We start from the raw sequence: 15,070 nt of genomic DNA, 5'->3' as shown, positions 1-15,070 counted from the left end.
TCCAGACTAGTCGGCCTCCAATCAACTGAGACACCCATGGGTGAATTTTAAAGATATAATTCAGAGGGCCCAAAAACGGTGGATATAGAGATAAAAAAGAGCTGCTGGCAGTGACATTATTTATTGGTAGTGACATCTGTAGAGGCAGAAGCATTACCAGGAGCTATATCTGCATTCTTCATCAACATGGCACCACCTAGATATTAAGAGACAACTCATTGTGTGAGTACTTTTACTTTTAATACTTTAAGTTCATTTAGCAGTAAGTACTTAGGACTTAACTTAAATATTAGTGTTTTCTACTTTTACTTGAGTATGTATTTTGCTGGGTAATGGTACTTTTACTACCAAGCTTCAGTACTTCTTCCACCACTGATACTACCCCTTACTGCAGAGGTGGACGTACTGATGGCTGCTGTCTGCCTGTCTAAAAGTTTACACTGCCTGATCACCTCCACCTGCATCTGGTTTTGAGCCGACAGCTCAAGCTGTCAGGTAAACACAACCGGAGGGGGCCTAGACAGGCTTATAGTTGGAAATGTTTGCTGTAACATGTCTGGTTGGTTTAGCTTAGATTGCACAGATTACTTTTTCACACGTCTGCCTCATTGCTTACTATGAATGAATCTGTCCACGTTTAGTGCACACAGAGAGGACATACATGGTCACCGTGCTTTTAAAAACAATTAGGAACATGCTTCCAAATGTGATCAATGACTCATAAGCCATAAGGAAACAGGAAACACCTCTGTTAGTTAGTTACACACCTACAAATGAAAAAACAATGAGGGAAGGCCAATGAGTGCAATTAATGACCTCTTAACTTCCTAATGTGTACAGGGTAAATAAGTAGTTGTGTCATCCCAGGGTTAAACAGTGGAAATGTGCCCCTGTGAGAAAGCCCTGCCAACTGCAAAATGAGAAAATGCCTTCTGAGCGAGAGAAATGTGAACTCCAGCAGACTTAAAGCTGCCAGGTTGGGTAACATCAGCCTGACCTGAGCCAGCTGAGAAATTATTTAAGCATTTCTTTTCATGTGACATTTAACTTTTCTCTGTGTGTCTTCTTTAGAGGAACCAATGAGGAAAATATATTTTTAGTGCTTTGCCACGAATGTCAGCAACAGCAGAGGCACAACAAGAGAGGGAAAAAATAGGTTATTTCAACCTTGTAACCAGGGCACTTGATGACTCTGAGCTGAAAACATGTAAGCAGCATTCAAGAGCGCTGAGTGTATGTACCAACTCTATAATATAGAAGGCTCTAAAGCACATATACATTCAGCCTACACACTCAAAATCAGGTAAACAAGGTGATAGCGTGCAGTCGACCACCTCTACTTTTTAATTTAGATGAACTTCGGTAACAGGCTGTGAACAGCCGGGGTGGCAGCGTATGATGACAACATTTCATCTGTCAGCCTGACGCCAAACAGAAGGCTTAAGTTAAATCTCCACGTACCTTGAAAACGAGTCTCCTGTAGAAATAAAGATCCACACTCAACTTTAATCAGTCCTGTCATTTTTTTTATTCTACAGCTGCTGCAGCATAGCAGCCGAGCGCAACTAGCAGGCGAGAGCGCTGAAAGCGTTAAATTGCATAACAACGCCTAAGTTAATAACGTGCTGTTATTAATCGCCGGTAAGCTGTCTGCGCGGCTTTGACAGTCCTAATTAACAAAAAACCAAAATCATTGGTGATCTTTGCTGGTTGCTGTGTCCGTGTATTTTCCAGGCACTCCACTCCACACATCCTCCGCTGGCAGTGGCTTGTAAACAGGACCGAGTGGCTGAGAGCAGAGAAAGTAGGTCAGCTGGTAGCTCAATACTCGGCTAACGACGGCAGCAGCATAAGCGAAAGAAACCTGCGGTGACCGGGAGGAGGAAGAGGAGGAGGAGGGGGTGGTGGGTGACGATTGTAATCTTTAACACGTGCTTAACGCATAATAACACCCCGGTAAATATCATTAGAGCAGTCAGAGTGAGAATGATCTGTATGTGTAACATGTGTTTGAATGGTACAGTCTGAATCCTCCATCTGTCAGCCTGTCCACGTATAAATGTGTGAAAATGAACACTTTCCTCACATAAGGAGGGCGAGTGGTGCCGAGCAGATTAGCCCGTCTGACCCTGGTTATAAGTTTATTAACTATTTGGAGGGTAACCCTGGGTCATACTAATGATTTCTACCCATAAGCAAAACAAGAAGCTGAAGACTTGTTTTTCCCCTTTAACTACTTCCCCATGCACTTCCTATGTTTTTTTTCTTTTTTTTACAACTTCCTGGTTGCCTTCTCCCTCACATGAAGTCCCAAATGTGGGTCAGCAGCCTGCATGACTAATTTCAAAGGCTCATAATGGACAGGCTCCAAATATTTTGCTTCTGTCAAGCAATCGCACAAATGGCTGCAGATGCAGCCACTTTACACACAGCCTCAAGAGAATCTGTTTTATCTCCTCAGAGATAAAACGGTGGTGAAACTTTAGACTCTAAAACAACTGTCAGTTATCAGTACATTAGTCTGTCCACAGTTAATTTAATTGTGCAGTCTCCACATTGTCTAGCGACATCCACTACATTGACTAAATAGCTCCATCATGTATCAGATAATGGGGCCGATCTATTTACTTCAGTTCTATGTTTGCAACTTGTTGCTATGAAGGAAGTAAGTAGCTGTATGGAGCGATTTCATGCTTGCTACGCCTTCAATATGTTCAATGGGTACTTAGAATATCTTTAAAGAAAATGGGATTGGATGTTAGCAGAGAAGTGGAGCCCAGGTATCAGTGTTGTCATCAGGACTGAAACACGCAGGATTCACATTCACAGTCTGCAACCCCCTCTGATCATATAAATTGTTCATGTAATTTTATGTAAGATCTCAGAACTGGACCAAAAAAACATGTGGCACTTGTGCAATGGAAGTCATTTCTCAGCTGGAGGTGCTGCTCAGTGCAGATGGGAGAAGTATCAAACCTAAACTTAAGGATTATATTTAGTGAAAAGGAAAGGAAAGTAAAACAAATCCCAGTCCCCTTAATGATGCCATTCATCCATGCTTTCTCCTATTTCAGCAGGTCTATTTTACAGGTCTTGTTATGCTTTCATTGTTCCTTGTCTCAGTGTTGTTATTTGTATCTAATTCTGGATGTTTTGTGTTAATAGTTTCTATAATGGTACGAGGGCTTGTGTTAAAGGTCGGCTGTCATGTGAATGAGAAGCACGGAGCATGTGAGGATCAACTGCTTCCACTAGTTCACAGCATCAGACTGCCTTAAGTGTGTGTTACCAATTGGACAAATGTTGTAGAGACACTAAGTGTAGGCCTATGAGTGTCGACATTTTTAGTATCCTTTTGAGTACTGAGTTATTTTTTATCGTATTTTGATCCTACTTGAATCTAAATAATAAGTTGTAAGATTTAATTTAACAAAGTATTAAATGGAGAGAGGTAATGATGGAGCATTATTTTTGAAACTACTTAGAGAAGTGGTTTCAACCCAGAGAGAAAAAAGAGACTGATCAGCCCTCTGCTTCTGCCAGTGTTCATTATTCAAGGTTTTATGATTAGAATTCCTCTCCAGATGTCCCTGAACTTCAGTCACACACAGTTCAGTTCATCTCAGCGACCATCTTAATGTAATGACTCACATTTTCCCCACAGCTGATTCAGACTGCAGCCGTTGTAGTAGTCCAGATTTTGATGACAGATCTGGCTTATGGCTTATTATGTGGTACCAGTATGATGCCATTTTCACCAGTGTGTGAGTCACAGCCAGTCTCTCTGGTCCTCCATCAGGTGAATAACCAAATCTTTGTTTAGTTTAACTGACTGTTGAATCTTTGGCATGCTACAACTTTATGATTTTCAGTGTAAAGTAATCTAAGTGGCAGTTTGTCTAATCTAAGTGGCATGGTCTCACCACTTTTCAGGCACATATATAAGACCGGATTTGTGTAGCCCCTGTCCGTCCTTGTTGAAAACAACAGCTGATCAGCTTTGCGTTTCTGCTGATCTCCTGTATGCTTCTTTGTGCGCTTCTTCTAATTAGGTTTGGAGTTTTTTAACAGGGTAACAGTGAATCATCTTTGTTTTACTGTTCTGCATTGGCTGTGGTTCTCAAGCTTGTTATAGTCCAGCCAGACCAAACACAGTGAGGCCACAAGGCACCGCTGAGCCCCCCTCCCTTTGCACTGTCCACATTCAATTCACATTCATTCAGCGTTGGCCCTTTCTGAGAGGAGCTCCCACAGTGTGATCACACTGGTTGTTCTAGTTTCCCCTCATGTTTAAAAGCACTGAAATCAGGTAGATGACAGACACAGAGTTATAGGACTAGGCAAAGACAAATTTCACAAAAAATGTAGTCAGTAGCTATGGTAACCAACGTGTGTGTGTGTTGTGTCACAGCACATATAGTGCAGCAAATCAGGCTGTTTGGACTTTGCAGCAAACCTGGAGAAAAATAAATACCTGACTGAGAAAAATAATAAGTCTTAAAAAGCATAATAAAAATGATGCATTATTAATGTACCCTGAGGAAAGTATTGATAACTAACCCACCCTCCCCTTAAGACCAACGTAAAACTGCACTAATATGCTGTTTGAAAGAATAAATCAAGAAAAAACTATTCACCTTAAATCGCCAGCAGTGGTGTTACCGGTCAATATACAGAGTGTGAGTTCACACACTATGCCAAGAGCATTTTAAACAGATTTCTCATTATTAATAGGTAATGCAAGCACACTACTTTTTAGATGTTAACATTAAAATACAGGCTGTGGTCTCTTTGTGTTCATGATAAAAGAACACAAACACCACCTTTAAACAGGAATAATAATGACAGACAATAAGACATTATATTCAGCTTGTAGTGGCATCAAGCTTTTCAAGGAAAAACGAGACTTCATCAACAACAGCTAGAAATGTAAAAATTCAGTAGCGTGATTCATCCAGCGGGAACACACAGAGGCCCTGGGTCATAAGTGGTAAATGTCTAAAAACACTGACCTTCAGCTCAGAAATCATGCAACACGGTGTCAATAAACTGCACAGAGCATGCTCATATTTGCCAATCTGTCTGGACTGAGATTGGTTTACACCAAAAGATACTTAAAAGATGAGAAAAGCAATATATCTAAAGTTACTGGGGGCACAGAGTGCAGCCGGGCTATAGTTCCTGCATAAAAGAACGTGTTTGTTTTTGCACTTCAATTTTATCAATTCTTTCTCCCTCAAGCTTTCAATTATGCATACATAATAAGTGGATTGCTGCAGAGGAACCCCTTGACTTATGAAGCTCTTACCTGTACAAAGACTAGCTGTGTAGAGCAAATCTATAGATTGCAGAGCCTGGATGAACTCTGAGCACCTCTAATTAATCTGCATGTGGGCTGCTACAACTTGATCTATTTATTAATCATTAACAGTGATAGAGGAAGCACTGCTAAAAAAGGGATCCATTTTAAATTGTAGTGAAATATAAGTCAGCATTATAACATCAACAAACTTGTGTTTTTTCCCTGTATTATATTGATTTCACTCCATCTTTTCCCAACATCTGCTGTGCCAACTATCAATGCCTGTGGTGCCGCTAAGGAGGGCACAGTTGGTCCCTTAATGACTTCCTCCTTGAGAAAAACATTTTATACATTTACATTAAACTGACTACAGACATTTTAGCAGATCAGGAAATACTAACAAGCTAAGTTGAACATGATAGACATTCAAATAATTTAAGCAGCATAGCACTGGCATCCTGACAGCGCTTAATGCAAAGCACTGCCAAAGGTCAGCCTCGTTTCCATATCTGTAGACTCTTATTCTCTTTAATATATTAATGCAGAAACAGTTGACAGTTCTTATGTATGCCAAGAATTAATGAAAGTCATCTAAATATGCATCATCTACACACTCCTGTCACAGCTTACATACACTTAACAAGTGATAAGTAAACAATGTCAGAGTGATGATGCGGAATCATTCTGAACTAAATAGTCGTTTTGCCAGCAACCAACAAGTGTGAGACATCTAAGATTCATAAAGATCTCCCACATATTGCTGCATTATTCACCATCCGCCTACATACAGATTAGTTCCGCTCTTTTATGTAGGTCATGATATTGGATAATGAGATGACATTTAGTGCTCATAAGCAGGCATCACTACATAATACATGCTCATTGTTGCGTTCTTTGCATCCTGCACCTTTTTGTCCAGACTGCTCACGTCTCCATCACTGAGCATCTGTATCATTTGTATATTCACTCAGACATTAAGCCATATTGCCTCTAGCTACATCTGCGGTGCTGGTATTGATGATGTCATCGCGGCCCTCTGCTGAAGCACTGTCATTAATTAGACTGTGGCACTGCTGTTCACTCTGTGTTCCCATGGTAACAATGTGTGGTGTCTACTTTCCCCCAACCAAGGCAGCTAAGTCCATCAAGCTGTAAGTTTCCATTCCCTTCAGGAGATTTTTCATACAATGTCATTAGCAGAATTTTAATAAAGTGGCAGGTAACCTGTGCTAATAAAGTCACTCTATGAAGAGCGGAGCAACAGTACAACTCTCACATGGCATAATTAAAGAAAGAAAAAGGGACAAAATTGTCACAAGTGTCCCATAATTTACAGCTTAAAATGATTTTATTATTTTAGAAAATGCATAAACTATTAAGCATCTGCTATAAATTACATCAGCAGTGATGTTCTTCCTGCTACAACCAAAGAAAATCACCCTATAACAGGAAATGGACTCTCATTTCTACATAACCATTCTTCACCCCACTCTAAGTTACACAATGTTCAGGTCAAGGACATTGTGCAACATGTCATTCAGTATAGATGGAGCAGTATTAGCACTATTATCTTCAGGCCTTATCCAACCGCAGGTAGAAGGAAACTGAAAAAAAAAACATAATCACAAGAAGGACAATTTGGAACATTCTCAGCCCCTAAACAGCAATTTCTTCTGCTGAGCACCCAATGTAAAAAAAAAGAAAAAAAAAAGAAAAAAAGGCACCAGTCAATAAAGAAATCATTACGCCCCTCCTGAGCAGTGCTTTCCCACCAGCATTGTCCTTCTCGACCAAACAGCAGCTTCACTCTAATCCTCCCCTGGGCAACAGCTGAACCCTTGCACACAGCCTGAGCTGTACTCACTGGACAATCCTGTCACAGTACAGTTTAACACATCCTCACCTGCTGCGCACAGGAAGAAAACACAAAGCACATGTCCTTTCCACCAGTTCATTATAACTGCACCTGTTGAATAATCATATTATAGAGCAGAAATATCACTGACAACATTAGCTGGATTGTGTGTCTTGACCAACTGGTATCTTAATGAACCAATTATTAAAGACTAACTATAATAATACAAATAAAACTGAAAAAATATTAGTGTGAAAAACGTTCAGTCACATTCTTTATGTCGACATGTAGATTTTATGCCATGTTTACTTTTACCCCACAGTGCCTTGTAATTACACATTTCACCACACAGCACACACTCACCGTGGGTGGCCGCATCCTTTCAATGAGAAAACAGAACTATCAAACAAACATCCTTTCAGCAGGTAGATCTACTCTCAAATTTCCTCATAATTACATTCTTTCAACAATTCCAAATCACCAAATTATCGCAGGCCTGTTATTGTCTGCAGCAGCTCAGGAAAAGATGCAATTACCTAAGGCAGTGTGTGAGCAAATATGTGGGTCACAATTCTAGGGCATGGGTGGAAAGGGCAGCGCAGCTTTTTCTTCTCACCACTGTCTCAAGCTCAGATCACAAGTTACATCTTTGATTGTACGCCCGGTTGTAGAAGGGAACGGCTTCTTTCACCCAAAAAATAAGGGACATTTTGAGTTGATAACATTATTGTGAATTCGTTAATGACTGTTCATGAAACCACAACCAGCCACTCTGTTTTGCACCGGCTCTCAAGTGAACTCGAATAGCCTTTCTCAAGGAGTCCATGGAAAAAATGACCTTATGTCTCCATTCCTATCTATTGCTGTTTCATTTTCCTTGTTATGAAACTCTGACTTTCATATTTCCAAAGCTTTCCCCCTGAAAGCACACACATTTGTCTTGTTTGAGTCAGGGTTTCCTTAAACAGAGGAAAAAACAGCTCCTAATGAAATGAAGGAAACAGGTAAGTATTGAACTACAATAATGATTTTACACTAAAAAAAGAGCGCAGCCCTGAAACATTATTTACAGCCACCATTGATGTTTTATTTATTTTAAGGTAATTAATATAGTGTTGAACTAATGGACACAAAATTAGCTGTCTTTTATTCACCTGGGGGCCAGTTGTGTGGGGAAAAAAATTAGCTTACACGTAATCACAATACATGCCTGGACAAGAAAGTGGGTTAATAGCATCTACATTTTTAATGAAAAAAGGCTGGCTCAATTCTACTCTGGAAAATCACGCTGTCTAGTTTTCACAGTTTTATTCTTCACACCAGATTAAAATACAGTATAATACAGTTAATGTAGGTGATTAAAGAGTGGGATTGTGCGTGCCATGCACATAACCCGGAATAATGCTTCACTGTGATTACAATTCATGACTCATTCAGTCAGCTGAAGTGCTCCTGAGCAAACCCTGAATTGGTTACAGCTCTTTAAAAAAAAAAGATCCTGCCCTTTCAGAAGGGACAGCCTGCCCAAATATGACACATTTATATGCATAACAAATCAATACAAATGTTACAAAAATGGACAGGGGAATGGGAAAAGCTTCATATCACAGCCTTTACGTTATATACTGTGGGCTTCGATATGTAAAAATTCAGGTTTCTGTCGCTCTTTTCTGCATCTGAGAATCAATTATAATCAGGTTTTACCACTCTTCGCATGACAAACTGCCCAATGACCTACTGTACACTGACAGAAAGCAAAAATCCGTCTGGGAGTGCTCTTTGTATTTCAGCATCAGACCTGACATGATTGTGTATTTGACTCCTCAAAAACAAACATCGTTGTAATGCTCTTGCAGCCAACACCCTGAACTGAAGATGTGAATCACATCTAGGTCACACACATGGGCCGGGCCCACACTTATTGTGGAGCCAATGTTTTTTCTTTTCTTTTTTTTTTCATCATGAGACACAAACTGTAGCCACACCCAGTTCTTGAAACAAAGATAAATGATTTAGACTCAAGTAGTAGTAATACCTGATTTAATTTCACTTTATTGTGGATTTTACCTCATATAATAATGAGAACGACCATAAAAGCTACTCAGAAATGTTCAGGTCAGTGGTTTTCTTAACACAGACCCTTGTGTATTACTACAGTGTTACTGAAACAGTCCCACACACAGTGTTCAGATCCTTATCTCACGTAACACCATTCATAAATAGACAGGAAGAACATGTATGCAATGTGACAATGTAAGAGTCAGAGGGGATTTTTCTTTAAAGAACTAATGAATTTAAAAGAAAAAAAGCTAAATGTCTTAATCATGCCTCAGTGGATCTTAGCCTGGAGCTACTGAGGCAATCGCTTGTGTGCTCTGGAGCAAGAGATCAGCGACAGCAGCAAGGATGATGACGTCTGTGGAGGCAGTTATATAACTGCAGCTGAACATTTTGTCTGTAGTACAAGGTTAAAGAGGGCGACATGAATACCAGTCATAGTCCCGAGAGTCATGTGCAACGTAGATTCTCTGGCCAAATGAAGCAAAGATTACCAAACCGAGCATCGTAACAGTGCAGTGTTGCTGTGGCATTAACAATCAGCATGTCTTTACAAAATCACATTATCTCATCAACTGATCCCCTTTATCACATGACAAATCAAGAGTTAAGAATAGGTGTTTGATTGACAGACAGATGGACGTAAACTGGTTTTATTTGCAGACTATTGTCTCACATTTTGAATGAGGTCATATTAGCTTTGTAAAGCTGGATGTGACTATTTTACCAGCTGAGGAGCAGAGAGGGAATACTATGCACACACAGTAGCCACATGTCAATCATGAGGTAACCACGCCCCAAAGCATACCCAGCTTTACAGAGGGACCATTAGTTCCAACAAAAACATCATGCTGTGGAAGACAACTTAAGACATGATTGAGACCATAAACTCATTAGACCTTTGTAAACATTTTACAAAGGTCATAAAACACAGGAGAACAAGGGTCATTTTCTCACAGACTTCTGCATAACATGAGTTTGGTTAGAAGTCTGCGATAAGATGGAAGATGGAGGAAGGAATGCAGGTTCAAGGCCCCCCGCATTAGCTTCCTCATCATAACCTTTGCTGTGATCCACATTCTGGTGCAACTCAACGTTTCAACTAATCAGCTGCTCAGGAGCTGTTGTGCTAACTGAAGACTGAAGTCCCATAATCCTTCACTCTGTGTGCACAAAGAGGTATGCAAACACCGACAGCTTTTATTATAAAATCATGAAGAAGGTTGAAAACAACAACATCAAACACCATAATGAAACTGAACTATACGAGGTCGGCCACCAGAGAAGAAGACCAAAAGGTTTATTAGAGTTACCAGCTTCCCAAATCAATAGTTAATGGCAACACAGATTAGAGTGCTAATCAATGCTTTTCAGAGTTCAAGCATCAGACACAGAATCAGGTTTCAACAGCTGAAAAGAAATCCTTGCTGATGAAAGGCAATATGATGACATCAGACATCAAATATGAACATTTGTCCTTTAGCCTGATAGATTTTTGGCTCCAATGGCAGAGTCAGATGCAGAAGTAGTGAAACGATGACACCGTCGGCCTATGTAATGGTTATTTAACCAAGAAGCAGAGTGACATAAGGCATCAAACAGCTAACTTAAACCCAGCTGAGCTGCTTTCTGATTTGATTTGGGCTGCAGTGATGGGAAAGCAGCCAGTAAGTGCTCAGGATATGTGGGAACTGCTTCAATACTGCTGGAGAAGCTCCAGGTGACAACCTCAAGAAGGTGGTGGAGAGGATGAAGAGTGTGTGGAGCTCTGTGCGACTCAAATATGCAGACAGAATCTGTCATTACATAGACTGAGATTAATCCAAAGGTTGTGATGACTTGCAGTTCTGTCCATCACATTCAGACAGGATGGATTAGTTTGAACTATGTTGAAACCATCTGCCTCAACTTTCTTAGAGCTACCATGGAGACAAGTTTCACCTTGACTTTTGATTCACCTATTTAGAGCACAGGAAGGCTCATAGCTACTTAAATGTCATTGTGATTGTCTTACAAATTCAAGCACTTCTGTGTTTTTTTTTTCCCAGGATGCCCTTCCAAGAACACATATTTTCATTCCTGCTTCTTTTTCCACTGTCTGTTTATGTTTAATACTGTTCATTACAAGGTCCCAAAATCTTCCTTATTTGTAAAAGAAGACCTGTAAAGGAAAGTTCTGATGGAAATACTTTAAATACCTCTTTAACATGCCTTTTTCCATTCTCTATTGTATCACGTTGTACTCACAGAAATGTTTTCACTGCTGTACTGTCAGAGGAAAAAATGCCTCTGAAGTTTAGGTCTGGTATTCCTTGCATTCAAGATGACTGGTCTGTGTTAAACTAGCCTCCAGTGTCAGTAAAATACTTTTTCTAATTACGCTATAAAATGTAAGGCAATGTGATAAAATATGCCACAAAAGTTCTGCTGTATTGTCATAAGAAACTATAGCTAAGGTGAGTTTTGAGTGTAGAACTAGAAGTAACATGAGACTTTAAATATGAATACTATGAATATGAACTCCTTACAGCTAATATAGCATTTAGCTGCAGGTTATACCAACAACACCTGTATTTATTTTTAGTTAAACAAAACAAAAAAATGAAGTCAGAGCTAGCTGAATGTGAATATGAATACAATAAAAAAAACACTGAAGACGTGTTGCTGACCCTGTGACGTTAGTTAACCTGCTGTCACTCCATTTCATGTGTGTTTAAAATGAATCAACACGGGGTTGAACATTTAACATTTCATTCTATGTGGAGCGCTGCTCTGCTTTCTTAAAGACACAGAAGGTAGAAATGATCCCTATGCTGCCGCACAGACCTGCACCATTTGTGCATGCCCAGTCACACTAAGCAGCTCTAGCAATATTCAGACTAGCGTTCAGTTTAAGCTTGCAGGACATGGCCCAGTAACCTACTTTCCCCACAACATGCTCTGTAACATCAGAGAGGAGGCTGTGTGTCATCAGTTAACTAACCTTCGCCACAGCATAGTTTTAGCAAAGAGATGCAAAAACAAAAAAATACAGAAAAAGCACAGCTCAAGCACAAAAAAAGATCACAGCTGTGTCTCCTCAAGGCCTCTTGCTGTGTTTGTGAATTGTTTTTGCCTTTTAAATCTGCTGTGGTGATAGGGAGGCATACATTTACAAATCATCAAAGTGATATCACTGAGTATTGGTGGACAAGCAACATATTATAAAGAACTTGATTAGCATGATGAGCTTGAAAGTGTGGCTGACATGATGGGATAATTTATCATAATGATCAGATAAGTGATGAAATATAAAAGCTTCTAATTAGTCCTACAATGTCCTGCTAGTTGTTTGATATCTGTGCTAACTACCAGGATCGTTGTGTGGCACCAGGACAATGCATCAGGTTTCCCTTCCTTTCAGTGCACATCCCATCCCATTACAAGTCCCTGTATCAGGTGAACAGCACAGTAAATGGTTAAACCCCACATCCTGACCATTCATCCATTCTAACCATTCTTCTGCAGATTCTGGGTTGACACACAAAGTCAAACCCCCACAGGGATTGCACACACTAACATACATACTGAACCATTATGATCAGGCCCTGGTTTATAATACGAGTGATAAAAACTGCCCCTAACCTCTGGTTTCCATGGAGGCAGATCTCATACCAAAGTGGAACACACCACCTTATCCAGCTGTGTAAATGTAAATTTACATTAGGTAACAGATTTAAGATTTAAGATTCAGGAGGCTGGCCCAAAAAGTTTTGCAGTATGATGTAAAACAAAAAAGAGCGTATGGTGCAATGGAGCACCCCAGTTCAGTCAATCATGGAACAACCCCATCTGTCAGCACACATCCTCATCACTATTCATGTCTGCTGGGCTAACCTCAGCACTGACACAGCACGCTGGCAAAATGGCTCAAGCCTCAACATGAGAGTACATGGAGACACTGGATCATTACTTTGGACATAAGCAGTTGTATGATTTTAACAAAAAATTGGGGATTTTTGTGACCTGTCATTTAGATATTGACATGAATCTGATTTTATTGACATATTGACTCAATCAACAAGCTCTCACTACACACCTTATCATCTTTTAAATGCACTTTTACATTAGATTTTTAAAGCGTGTGCGCATCAGAACTCATAACTGAGTCACACTGATGCACACACGGGATCAGGGGTTAGGCTATATACACGTCCACTTATGTTCCGCACAGTCACGGCATCTTAGTAAAAATCAGTACAAGACTGTAAAAAAATAACAGTCAATGACAAAAGGAAACACAAACACACACACACACACACGAATAGTGAGAAATAAAAACTTATCCTAACCTGGATGTGTCTATTTATGTCAGTAAGTTAAGCTTTAGAGAAACACTAAGTGAACTAACGCACACAAAGAAGTAAATTTACCTTATTCTGCGGATCCAATCGGGACCATGTGGTCGAAAAGTGGGTTTTTAAACAGACGCCGTCCTACATTCCACAGAAAAGTTCCCCACAGATGAAAGTGTACAGCCGTCTGACTCGGCGGATGATTATTCCCGCAGTGTTCACGGTACAGTCTGCCAGGAGAAGAGATCCAGATCCAGCCCGAACACACAAACCTTCTTACATTTTACATCTTTATTAGACTGAGCGCTGCTCTGAGCCGTTTCAGTCCACGGACAGATGATGAAGGCTGAGCGAGGAGCGGCGAGCAGCCAGTGTGCGTCCACGCTCACAGTCCCGCCCACTGGACTACATACCAAATAAAGTTAAATGTCTAAAGCGTGCGAAATTACTTTAAAATAATAATAAAAAACACATCAACATAAACGGATGAATGAATGATTGATACGGGAGGATATCTCGAATACGCTCTGCATATAAATCCGCTTCATTCAACAGGTTAAAGCACAGTCTTTAGTGAGTGATTTGTTAGATGTGACTCAGACATTTTGCCCTGAGTCATGCTTTCAAAGGCCGTCATATAGCTGATCATCTTATTTTGGTTTGAGGTCAGCCTGATCAGCCCAGAACGCGTCTGTCCCCAGGTTTCCCTTAATCCTAATAATCAATAGACTCTGTAGCGCCACCTTTAGGTCAATGAATATAGTATGATATTATACATGTCCCCCAGTTCTGCATTGTACAAAATGTATCAGTGCACTAAAATGACTCAGGCAAGGAAATACTGTCATTGTCATTATTATGGAGGTTTACATGAGCCTGTAAGGAAATAAATGGCGCAAATATTAAATGCTGATTATGATAATTTACTCTTTAAATCATATTAATATGTTGACTGGTCAAATTAAGCTTCACCTATCAAAATATTACAAGACTCAAAATATTTACTGTTCAAGAAAGTCCTTCAAATTTCAAATGCATTTATCTGTGTCTATTTTTTGTTTTAGAGAAACCATTCAGCCTTTATATATAACCTATATGATATTACTGAGAGTATATGGATTGCCTGCTGTTTCTGTTGCTTCATGAAATTGTGAATGAAACAAATCTTAATTACAATGAGCAGGAAAAATAAATCCCTCGATCTACATCTGTAAGAAAGATCACATTATACCAGCAGCACCATGATTGATGGTTGACATACTGCATATGCTTAATTAAAGGTTAGATATGCCAACTAAACAGCAGCTCACACACACTATAATTAAGAAAACAGATAGAGATTTTAGCGGTGAACCATGTGTGCTAGAGACTCCAAATGAGCCGTTGAAATGATGCTTGTTCTTATGTAATGACTGCCTTTCATATACTCTGCTAACAGTGCATGGGGTCCACAAGGCTGAGGCAACTCTGAGAGTCTGTCAGATGTTCATGCAAACCTGAAAATAGTTTAAAAACTGTTAG

The 15,070-nt window shown here is 39.9% G+C and overlaps 1 protein-coding gene across 4 annotated transcripts in view; it reads right to left on the bottom strand.

Moving 5' to 3' along the window:
• npas2 (neuronal PAS domain protein 2) overlaps positions 1 to 13,908 on the bottom strand; it is a 32,271-nt gene extending 18,363 nt beyond the window's left edge. For 3 of the 4 annotated variants that reach the window (XM_028420813.1, XM_028420816.1, XM_028420815.1), the window contains exon 1: positions 1,462 to 1,835. The gene's annotated coding sequence lies outside the window, so the exon portion shown is untranslated. Of the gene's footprint in view, positions 1 to 1,461; positions 1,836 to 13,627 lie in introns of those variants that run through there. The other variant, XM_028420814.1, reaches the window with a different exon arrangement.
• Positions 13,909 to 15,070: the final 1,162 nt, after the last annotated feature.

Source organism: Parambassis ranga, chromosome 14, assembly GCF_900634625.1.
Source record: "Parambassis ranga chromosome 14, fParRan2.1, whole genome shotgun sequence".
In the NCBI taxonomy this organism is placed as follows: Eukaryota; Metazoa; Chordata; class Actinopteri; family Ambassidae; genus Parambassis; species Parambassis ranga.
Note: the sequence above shows the minus strand (reverse complement) of the source record. Positions and strands in the feature narration are given on the sequence as shown.